This window comes from Zosterops lateralis, assembly GCF_965231275.1.
Source record: "Zosterops lateralis genome assembly, chromosome: 35".
Lineage (NCBI taxonomy): Eukaryota > Metazoa > Chordata > Aves > Passeriformes > Zosteropidae > Zosterops > Zosterops lateralis.
In genome coordinates this window covers 1004630-1015585 of record NC_139795.1, presented here as the reverse complement: position 1 = coordinate 1015585, position 10956 = coordinate 1004630, and positions in this window count along the sequence as shown.

Below are 10956 nucleotides of genomic sequence, written 5' to 3'. Positions count from 1 at the left end.
GGGAACCTCTGGCAGCACCTTCAGGGCGCAGCCGAGGGCTGGGGGATCCTCCCCCACTTCATTTTCTCTCCCCAGTTCAAATCATCCCCTCACATTCAAATCCTCTCCATTCACATTTTCTCCCCACAATAAGACTTTCCTTGCCCCAATTAAACTTTCCTCCCCAATTAGGCTCCGAGTCCCCTCCCCATCCCCGGCTTCTTCCAGGTTTCTGGAGGATTTTCCTGTAGCCTTCCTGCAGAAAACTCTTCCTTTTGGGGCGATGGCTGAGGGTCCCCTCGGGCTCCACCCCCTTTCCAGTCCCTTTTTCCAGCTCTTTTCCTCAGCTGACCCAAACCTGTGGATTTTGTGGGGCGGGAGGGGTCGCTCTGCTCGGGGGTCTTGGAGGTGCCGCCAGGGAGGCCCTGAGGCCCCAGCGCGGTTCTCTCCGGCCCCTTGGAGCATTTGGAATCTCCAAGTCTCAGCCCTGGCTGTCCGTGGGATTCAATCCCCCTGCAGGGTTTTCCCCCAGAGCGGGTTTATTTCCAGAGGGGTTTGTGGTTTCCCTTGGAGCCGGGGCCTGATGGCACCGGAGCGGCCGCGGGTGCCGGGGCAGGAAGGGCTGTGGGACGGCTCTTCCTGCAAACCTCCGGGAGGGGGACGAGGGCTGGGGGGAAATAGACAATAAACAGAGAGACATTGCTGCAGAAGGGCCTCATGTTGCCTAAACTAAAGTGTCCAGTACCAAGTAACACTTTGAGGTTATGGAAATCCCGGAGCCCAAGTTGGATTCCCCCGTTTGAAACTGAAGGAGGAGCTCCACTTGTGACTCTGCTTCATAATTACGAATGTGAAAATTCACCACAATTCCCAGTTCTCTCCCTCCTCTGTCCAGCGGTGCAGGGAGAAGGGATGGGAGTTACGGTCAGTTTGTGCCGCTGCTTCCCCCTTTAGGGACAGGAAGCCTTGCCCTGCTCCGGCGTGGGATCTGTCCATGGGGTTAGACCCTGCCCTGTCCAGCGGGGTCCCTCCCCAGCCGTGCGGTCACTCCTCGGCCCGGCCCTGAGGCGCGGGGCAGTCCCGGGGCAGCCGCGCTGCGGCCCCATCAGCGACACCGCCGGTTCGTGCCGGGCAGGAGCGGCAGAAGGAGCCGGGCGGCGGCGGGGGCTCAATCCCGCCCGGAGGAAGAAGAGGAAGAGGAAGGAGCCGGGGCCTCCTGCGGTGTCCGATCCCCGGGGAGCAGCAGGGAGGTCTCGGGGGGGCAGCGGCGGGCTGGGCCGTGTTGGAGCTGCCTCGAGGGGTTTGTGCCACCCCGGGTCCATGGAGGAGTCGCTCGGCGAGATGGGTGTGGTGGGAAAGAAAAAAGAGACTAAAATAGAAGTGACTAAAATGCAATCAACGGGCTGCACCAAGGGCGTCTCTCCCGCTCATGTCTGAAGCAGCTGCACCGAAGCACGGGCAGGGGGTAAATGCAATAAAATATAGGGAATAGAGTAAAATAGAATAAAAAGCTACGCCGGGGGGTCCCTGGTGCCCAGTGTCACTGAAGAGCCGCACCGCGGGACGGGCACTGCTGGGTGTGAGCAGAAGGGCAGCGCCGAGGCGGGTGCAAGGTGTGAATAGAATTGGACATGGAGAATAGAATAAAATACAAGAAAAGAACTGCACCAAGGGTTCCATGCCGCCTGTGTCACGGAAGAACTGCACCGAGAGTGGCGAGAAGCAGCAGCAGTAGGGAATAGAATAAAAAATAACAGAAACCGCACTGGCAGTGGCCGCTCCCCAACACTAAAAGAGCAGAACCGAGGGCTGATCAGGGCAGCACCGAGGGGTCTGTTGTCTCCTCCGAGGCGTGGCGACCTGGTTTGGGAACGGCACGGCGACCACCTCAGGTCGTTTAGGCCAAGAGCTCACAGACACCAATATGGTGGACGGCAAATGGTGTTTATTCATGAGTTACATGGCAATATATAACCTGTGTTTGTGTCGTCACTTCCTTCTGCATATGGAACTGGCCTAACTATTGGGTAACATAACATAACAGACAGCAACACTTATGGGGGAAGGGTAGCCCTATCTTACCGTACAGTGCGATATCTTCCGTTCGCTCGTCCCTGTCTACCGCAGTCTTGCGGCGGTGCGTGTCCTCCAATGCTCGGCCAGCCCCAACATGCCCCCACAGGATCTATAGTCAGTGGGATCTTAGTGCTGACCAGCCCTGCCGTGTTGCGATGGTAGAGGAAGAAAGACGGGACCCTCAAAGGCTTAACTAGAACTTAGGTTTATTGGGCAGGAGGGAGGGAGCCCTCACCCTAAGACCAGTGCCTCAGAGAGACCCTGAATCTCAAGGGGGAGAGGGTTTTATACAGTGGGTGGAACTCAGGGTGGGTAGACATACAACCAATGGGGTATAACTGGGGAGTGTCTGCTGACATAACATGCATTGGCATCAATCAGTGAAGAGGAGGTAGGAGGGGAAAGCTTGCAACCCAGCCAGTCCCCAGAGATCTGCCATCGAAGCTTCTGGACTTGGGGGACAGGTCCTGGAGTGACTGACAGGGTAGGAGGGTTTCCTAACATGTGATGGACAGGTACCCAAGGAGGGAAAGGCAAACCAATGAGGATTTGCCCTTTGTATCTGGGGAAGGTTGGGGGAGAAGCTTACAACTTGTAACAAAAGGAAAACTAAAAATAGAACTGCACTGAACTGGGGTACAAAGAACAACTGTCTTAAAATAAAACTCATTATGAAAGTCACATCACCACATCTCCCCCTTTTTACTTATTTAAAATGACCGGAACTGTGGCTGAGGGGCTAAATACTCGGAATTGGGATATAGCTCTCCAAACCATTGTTGGTTTGTCGGCCACTCACGGAATGGGATGGGCCACTGTCCTTGCATCTCAGGCAGGAAGTCTACATTTTCTTCTTGGGCGCTTAGGTCTTGCATCTCGGTATTTTCAGCCATTTCTGCTCGGTTAATTGTTGGGGAGGTGGCGGTAGCAACTAACTTAGACAAAAATTTCTTAATGAGTCTAAAAGCAAGCGCAGTAATTAAAATAATATAGAAAATTAACAACCCAGTCTTAATGATGGAGCCAGTCCAGTTTCAGAGTCCAAGGTTTCCAAATATGTTATCAAACCAGTCTTTGCTCTCCTTTTTGATGTCATCGACCCTCTCTCTGATCTGCGAGATGGATTTGCAGACGTCCTCAGCTTTGGAAGACAGGTTAAAGCAGCAAAGGCCCTCAAACTCTTCACACAAATGTTGGTGCAGGAGTAGGAGATAATCAATGACTGTGCGATTCTGAAGCGTCGCGTGCCTTGTTATTTCTTCGTCTGATAGAAGGCCAGCAAAGGCGTTGGACGTAAGATTTGCTTCCTTAGCCAGCCAACACTCTAATCGGCCTAATTCACCCATTGCTTTTGCAATTGAAATCCAGGGCAGAAAAACTATGACCGTGGTGGCCTTGGCCCTGGACCAATGGATAATCTCCGAATTACAGTCTGGGTCGAGATTTGCCAAATCTCATTTATGGACTGGTGCATGCCTCAAGGAATTTTTGCGTGTCTAATCCATAATTTGAGTTTTATTGGGTGTAAACAGCTCCAACTTGCCTATGGTATATGTGCCTCCAATCAGACGAGAGGGGATGCCAGGGAACGCCCTATCACCGCAAATCAGGAAAATACCTTTAGGGAGGGAAAGGGATTTAGGAACTCCGGTGGATGCCATGGACACATGGGCAGTTTTTTCACACCATGTTCCGGCGATGTATGATTTTTTGATTTGGATGATTGGGACAAAGGATTTTTCTTGACCTTCTGGTGGGACGAAGTTAAAGTGGATACAAAAAGGGGCTTGGGATGAACCGAGTAGATGTAGCTCCTGTGGCTCAAGGGACATTTCAGGGAGATGGGACGCCCACTCCTTGCAGAAAGCTAGGGGATTACTCACTGGAAAGGTGTTTCCTTGGACTTGATGAACTTCTATGAAATGGGAAACGTGGCTGGGCTTCCGATTGTACTGATGTTTCATTTGGAGGAGAGCGGGGGGAAATTCTTCCTCCTTAAATGGGATCCCCACAAGACATGACGACATTGGGTCACCTGCAGCTGCCAAGGACAGGCAAATGTGATCCTGTCCAAGGGTCTTTGCCAACGTCTTCCAGACACTGGCCTTCGGCTGAGGCACAATCCATGAGATGGTCGACCAGAGAAGACTGGCAAGAAGCACTGCTTGGACGACAGATGCAGTGCTGTGGATTCTCATTTTTGCCATCTTTGGACTGGCACCTGAAACTTAAATAAAGCAAAATTATGAAAACAGGCACTCAGGGATGCTGAAGGAAAAACAGGAATCTCTGTCTTTCTCTTCCTCACGGAAGAGCCATAGGGGTAGGGTCTGGATTTGCTGGTAAAGGACCCTTTCTACCTTGTCTCTTTTTTCTTCCTCTGCCAGGAGGCCACCGCAACTTGGGTTTCTTGCCTCTCTGAGGCCTTGGGAACATAAAGTTTCACACTTTGGGATGGGATCCACTGCAAACCGGTGGGTGTGGAGATGCAGGCGTACCCGCACCCCCAGATAATCAAATTGTGAGGGCCTTGTGTTTTCAAGGTTTCTGGGTCCTTGATGAGTATCTTTGGCCTTTTGTGGGGCCCTAACCGGCCGCTCCCATGAAAGTGTCTCAACACTGGTGGGTTCATGGTGTCAAAGGAACAATTTAAAAAGTATAAAGAGAACAGGGCACAGGACAACCTGATTGATGGTGGTTTGCTTCTGAGAACTTGCTTCTGCTGGCATAGAACCTTCTTGATATTCTGATGGGTTCTTTCCACAATCGCCTGGCCCGTTGGAGAGTGGGGGATGCCGGTTTTGCGTTCCACTTCCCATTGCTGCAGGAAGCTGCAGAACTTCCTGGACCTGTATGCAGGGCTGTTGTCAGGCTTAAGTGACTTTGGGACGCCCAAAAAGGAGAAGGCCTGGATGAGATGCTTAATAGCATCCCCAGCTTTCTCCCCTGTGTGGGCAGAAGCATGAACAGCACCTGAGAAGTGTCCACTGAGACATGCACGTACTTTTGTCTCCCAAATTGGGGGAAGTGCATGACATCTGTTTGCCACACCTCACAGCTGGAGAGCCCATGGGGATTCACGCCCATGTGCACAGAAGGGAGGGCGTGCTGGTGACGCTGGGGACACGTGGCCACGATGGCCCTGGCCTGGTCACGAGTAAGGTGGAAACTTCGGACCAGACCTGGCACATTCTGGTGGTGCAACTGATGGCTGATATTTGCCTGTTCAAATATGTTAGGCAACAGAGCCATCTCGACAGGGCAGCAAGAGCATCCACTCTTCTGTTTCCCTCCGCTATGGCTCCTAGCAGGTCCGTGTGTGACCTCGTATGCATCACGTAAAATGGTTGCTTTTGACGGGAAATCAGCTTAACTAGTTTCAAAAGCAACTCAAACAGTGCCATGTTAGACACTTCTTGCAGAATGGAATTTTCAGCTCTAGAACCTACTCCTGCTACATATGCCGAATCTGTGACTAAATTGAAGGGTTCAGGGAACCTCTCAAATGCCCCAACGACTGTGGCCAACTCAGCAACTTGAGGTGATCCTTCGACCTCAACAATATCTGATTCCCACTGCTGAGTGTGAGGGTTCTGCCAAGTCATTACTGACTTGTGGGACCTTCCGGACGCATCTGTGAAAATGATTAAGGCATCGAGGGGCTCTTTGCTCTGAGCACTTGTAAGTACTAATTGAAATTGAGCTTCCAAATTAAAAGATTTGTGGGCTGGCCGATGGATACTAATTTTGCTGGAGTAGTTATCTAAAGCGAACTGCAATGCTTTGTTCTCCTGAAGCAGGTGTTCTAGCATGGCCTTTGTAATTTGGCCCAAATTAACCCGAATTGGTACGTGGATCCATTCGAAGTCACATCTGGCCAGTTCTCTAAGGCGGAATCTGGCCTTCCGGATGAGACCAGCCATGAGTTCTTGTGGCTTTGTCATTTTTTTAGACCTGTGGTGTCTAAGGAAGACCCACTCTATGATTGAGAGAGGATCATCCCCGCCTTGGTCCTTTCTAGGTGTTCCCTCTATCTTAGTGTCCCATTGAAAAATCAATCCCTGAGAGTGTGGCAGTCTTCTGAGAATGATAAATCGGAAGGGCAGGTCAGGCTTGCACCTGTGGGCCTGCCAAGTGGACAGCATGATTTGAACCTTCTCAAGGGCTCTTTGTGCTGCTGGGGTGAGTGATGTAGGGGAAGTCAGCCCCTCTCCCCCTTTCAATAAATCGAAAAGAGGGAGTAGGTCTTCAGCAGAGAGATGCAGCCAAGACCTCACCCAATTTGAATAATGGCTTGGTGCGCGGCTGCATGTACTGGTGCAAGCAAGGAAGAGACATACCACTGGCAGATAACCAGAGAGTTTTCATGCCCTGAGGCAAGACACACCAATGGTACCTCTTCTGAGGGGCTTCTTGGTTAAGAATGGGCACCGAGAAGGCAAAATGCAGAGCATCATCAGGGTGGAAGGGAATTTGGAAGAAGCAATCTTCAATATCAATTACGGCCAGATTCCAATTTTGGGGGAGCATGGTTGGGGATGGTATCCCTGGTTGGAGAGGTCCCATATCTTCTATTACTTCACTGATTTTCCTGAGGTTGTAAAGGAGTCACCACTTGGTCTTATTTGCTTTCTAGATGACAAACACTGGGGAGTTCCACGGTGAGGTAGTCTCCTCGATGTTGCCTTTCTGTAATTGTTCCTTGTTGAGCTCATTGAGCGCCTTTATTTTTTGTTTTGAGAGTGGCTATTGTTCTACCCAAACTGGTTCTTTTGTTCACCAATTCAGTTTTTGGGTAAGATGCTTTTCAATGACCACTGCCCGAAAATTCTGTGGAGGGTCTGGAATGCCAATTGCGAGCCCAACTGGGCCATGAGATCTCTCCCCCACAGGGGTGCATCATAGTCTAAAACGAAAGGACGCAATGAAGCCAGTTGTTCTTTTGGTCCCTCAATTTGCACCATGCTCTTCGACTGTTGTGCCAATTGGAGACCCCCTATACTGTTGACTTGCTTTACTACGTTTTGCAGTTCCTTGTGTGGCAGCCACACACTTTCCGGTATGACCGTCACAAATGCTCCAGTGTCCCAAACTCCTTTTATGAGTTTGGATTCCTCACCTACCGAGATTTTACAAAACTCCTCAGGATTATTTTTACCAACCTGCCTCACTACGTTGACTGTTGGGACATCCTCTGCACAGCCGTCTTCGGTGGTGCGTCTTTCGTGCTGCTGCTCACCTCTGCTTCTGCATTGTTAGTCATTTTGGTTTGTGCAGCAAGCAAAGGGGTTGGAATGAGCCGTGCTATGATTTGCCCCCTCGGGAGGAAGGTGGGTGGATTTTCAGTGTGCAGCCAGAGGACGAATCGCTCTGGGTTGGATGTCAACAACCCAGGAGCGATCTTTATGTCCTTGGGGGTGTATTTCCAATCCCCCACGACTATGAATTTCCCCTCAATCAGGTGCCACGTACCTTGTTCCTTTGAGACCACAGCTGTGTGCCAATCGCGATCCCACAAGTGAAGAGGCTCGGCCAAATGGAGCCTAAAGGGCTCATACCTTGAGGTGGTTGTCAAAGATGTCTCTGGCTCAGGCAAGATCAGGTGTTCCATCACTTTTGGTGGTGAGTTCTGCGGAGGAGGACTCGGCGTCACATCCGACCGTGAGTCCTGAGAAGGACCCAATGTCAAAATCTGTTTGGAGACAAAATGGAATTATCATCAGACCCTTTTCTTTCTCTTTCGTTCCCCTTGGCTCTGACCACCCAATTGGGGTGTGCATGCTGGGTGGCCCCGCGCTCCCCACCTAGTTTTTTCTTAGCTGAGATTCCTGATGGGATCCTCCACCTCCTGCTTCTTTCTTCCCACTCCCCCTTTCTTTTTTGAATTGATCAAAATTCCCTTTGAGGGGACACTGGTTGGTCCAATGTCCCTTTTTTCTGCAGAGGAAGCACGGTCTGTCCAAATATCCCCGGAAGGATTTCTTCTGCAGATTCGGCATTTGCAGATTGCGGCTGTCATCTCACATGCTGACTGCAGCCGCCCTTGGGGGGCTCCTCTTCTGTGCCTGCAAGGGTCTGGTCGCTATTGCACCGACCGCCTGGAGCATTTCATGGAGGGAGGGGAGTTCACCTGGCTTCTTGGGAATCGACAGAATGGCTGCTGTACACCTTTCATTGGCACGGGTGTACGCCATGCGCTCCAAAACTTTGTCCCTTGCATACGGCTTCGGCACTTGCTGCTCTATGGCGGCCGTTAGTCTTTCTACAAATTGCACAAATAGTTCTGAGGGCCCCTGAAAAATTTCTGAATATGGTTGAAGAGGACCGACAGGCCGCATTTTTACAAACGCCTGTTCTGCTTTTGATTTCATCAATTCAAGAACATCTTGGGGGACATTTGTGGCCTGATCTGAAGCGCCCTCCCACTCACCCTCTAAGCCAGACCTACTAAGTGGTCTAGAGAAATGGGTCCCCATTGTTGTCTGTGGAGGTGGTGGGATCTTTTAAAAGGCCTGGGAGGGCGTCCCTGAGCAGGTCTTTCCACGTTGCCTCCCATAGCTTGAGAGACAACAGTAAAGCTGCTTTAGATGAAATGGGACAACTACACTCCCGGCAAGTGAAGATCTTAACCTTCCCTGAAGGATGGACTTCCACGTTCATACTCTTTCAGGGCTTTCATCAGATCCTTCATTATCCCTTGCGACAAAGCTCTCCAGGCAGCCATAGTGGTCTGCCCACCACTACTCCTCCGGTAGGTGACCAGAGTCAGGGATGGAATGTCATCGGGGCTTGCACTTCCAGTCTCCTGCTCTTCTCCCTCAGGTCCCCCATCATGGGAACAGGAAGGTGGGAGCGTGGGAATCGGAAGGGGGAAGGGGCTTGGGCCATTCAGGAGGTGTGGTCTCACTTGGGGGTGGAAACATGCAAGAGGCGTGTCACGGTGTCTGCCTGTGTCGCTCACCTCGGCCAGCCCTGGCACCACGGCAACACGGGGGGTTCTTCAGCGGGAGCAGAATCACAGCTAAGGCGCGAGTGAATGAAGAGATGGGACTCTCTTGAGATTGAAGCAACTGGGCTTTATTGAAGGGGTCCTTCACCCAGGGCCGTGCCTCAGAAGAGACCCCGAACACCTCAGTGCAGCAGTTTAAAAGGGTAGGCGTAGCTCAGGGCAGGGCAGAACATGGGACCAATAGGGAACAGGTAGGGAGTGGCTCAGGGTATAACAGACACATACAACAACAAATCATATAGAACTGGGTGGGGAACTCCTGGATCCTGTCCAATCGCCTGAAGCCTCCCCTGGAATTTTCCGGACACGGGGAGGGGCCCCAGGATGACAGGCAGGACCAGGGGCTTATATAACTCATGATTGACACATAACGAGCATAAGGAAGAACCAACTGAGGAAAGACCAGGGGGGTACATTGAACATGCCATCCAACTGTAAAACTTATAAACTAAAACCATGCAATTGTAACTGATAAACCGAACGCAACCACACATTGCCACAGAGGTGGGCTTTGGGGCGGGGTAAGGAGGAGGGAAAGGCGGAGAGAACTCTTGGGAAAGGGGAGAGGTTGAGGGCAGGAAGGGTTTGGTAGGATGACAAGGAGGATTAGGGGAAGGAGAAGGGGAAAAGGTAGGAATACGGGACAAAGACAACGACCACACCATGCGGCCAACGCCATTTTCTAAACCTGAGCTGAGGGCGCCATTTTGAGGTAGCTCCCCCTCAGCCAGTGAACACTGAACTTTAGGTTTATTAACTGGGAAAGAATGTGGAAGGGAAAGTTCCTGGGTAGCTTGGCTAGGGCCACCACAGAAGTCCTGAGCAATCCAGCCACAACTGCTCGGGCGGGGGGAATTTGGGATCCTCGGGGAGCCGGGGCTGACAGGCACAGAGCGTGCTGTTACTCCCTTGAGGATTCCTGCTGGGGGACGAGGGGACTTGGGAGAAGGGGGAACAGGGCGCGAACTGGGGAAACAACTTTCAAAACTACCAGATTGACTTTTTTCCACTCCTTTCATTTTTAACAGGGCAGCTTTCATTTGCTGCAGCCAGAACGTAAATTTGGCGACTTTCGTGTCCCCTGACCGGGCCAGATTCTCAAATTTGATGCAGACGTTGTTCCAAAACGGGACGCTGCTTACATGGTCAAGGGTTGTTTAAGGAAAATGGAGGAAAAGCAACCTCACAAACCTTTTAAGCTCTCCTTTGGAGAACTTAATTTCATTAAGAACTCCAATAACTTTATACAAAACGTCTTTCTGAGTGGTTGAGAGCCTTGCACTCATTCTGGCCCAATGTCAAACCAGCCACCACACACACCATGCAACCGCACAAATGAAAGGCAAACCAAAACAAAACGCTGATCACACTTAAAACCGGCCAGGCCACCAACCTCAGAACCGGGGTGCCACACAGAAAATAAAGCCAGTAGCAAAACCTGACAGAACAAGCTACAGATGCATAAACGAAAAGGAAAAAACACCAACAAAACAAACACAAATCCCCACTGGAGTGCAATCTTCCCAGGGAGAGGCAAAACAAGCACCCCCCACAGGGGCCACACGACCTAAGCTGTTCAGGCTGGAACTGCCTGATGGCTCCCTAAAGTGTGGTGCAAAGCCCCCTAAAGAGGTGCAGTGCCACAAGACTGAGTCTCCCAAAGCGTGCCCACAGCAGGGTGACACCTAAGCTCTGGTGACGTGGGTTGAAAGGCGGCATGTAGGGGGCTCCTCCACCAAGGAGAACTTCCCTGGTGCCAGAAAGCTGCTCTCCTCTTCTGCCAGGAGCACACCCTACTAGAGGGCTGCTTCTACTGGCAGCACGTGAAGCGCTGAAGGCTCCGGAACGCGCTGGAGCAACAGTCTCTCAAAAAGCCTGGAGCACAGGATCCG